We start from the raw sequence: 1121 nt of genomic DNA on the forward strand, positions 1-1121 counted from the left end.
TAAATGCATTTCATACAAGGATAGATCTTAGAAAAGGAGTCGGAGTATGATTTCAAAAGCATCTAGTCCAAGAGTTGCCATAACACGTTCCAAAGCCCTCAATTCAGAAGAGACACTTCAGAGACCACTTTAGGGAGAAAGGGGAAGACCAAGAGGATTGAGGGGGGCTGCAGACCTGCACACACCCACACCGGCCAAAGCAGCCCTACTTTCATCTTGTCTGTCCTAATGGTCTATAAAATTCTTTTTTAATAAAGGGTTCTAAAGCCAAAACAAAAGTTTCAAAATCCAATTATGACCTAGATATAATCAACTGTAAATAAATATCATCAAATATCTACATTAGGAAAGTAAATGAGATTTCTCAATAACACCATTTGTGCACATTTAAGACATGCATGCTCATAAAGTCTACACATTTTTAAGAATAAATGGATATTTGAGGATAAGTTACACATACTTGAGTAAGTTCCCATCTAAGGGAATAAAATGAGGTAAGGATTAGGGAAGAAAGAGAGGACCAAATGAAATAAATGTTCAAAAAAAAAAAAAAAAAGAACTCTTGTTCTATCAGTTATGAAGGACACTGGGTTTGAGGTTGGTGTTGAGGAGAATAACGGCCACGACTTCCAGGGCTTGGATGATACCTCAGATGAGAGGCCTTCTGGCCAAGCGTCTGTTGGAGCAGTCACCATATCCCTGGGGATTGCAGCTTTCTATAAGTTTGCTGTGACTGCACCAAGAAAGAAGGCATATGCAGATTTCTACAGAAACTATGATCCATGAAAGATTTTGAAGAAATGAAGAAGGCTGGTATCTTGCAGGGTGCAAAGCGATTTTGGGATGTATACAATTTCTTTGGGTTGAGTTCCATGGAAGTGTGTCACTCACCTGTATTCCTGAACTATGAAACATGAATATTGGGTGATGGAATGGTTTCTCTTGATAAATAAACAACTAATAAATACTGTGCACAGTAACAAAAAAAATAAAATAAAAACAAAACAAAAAGAACTCTTTTGACTGGATGGTGATGATCGTAAGCTGCGAATTGAAGAATATAAACTCTGAAACTGAGATTTTTAAAAAAAGATAAAATAAACTACTAATCTAGTTCCCAC

The 1121-nt window shown here is 36.8% G+C and overlaps 1 pseudogene; it reads left to right on the top strand.

Annotated features, from left to right (window-relative positions):
• The first annotated feature begins 631 nt into the window (after positions 1–631).
• LOC148108378 (cytochrome c oxidase subunit 6C pseudogene) lies at positions 632–917 on the top strand (annotated as a pseudogene).
• The last annotated feature ends 204 nt before the right edge of the window (positions 918–1121 follow it).

Source organism: Ursus americanus, chromosome 20, assembly GCF_024610735.1.
Source record: "Ursus americanus isolate L20-20 chromosome 20, mUrsAme1.1.p, whole genome shotgun sequence".
In the NCBI taxonomy this organism is placed as follows: Eukaryota; Metazoa; Chordata; class Mammalia; order Carnivora; family Ursidae; genus Ursus; species Ursus americanus.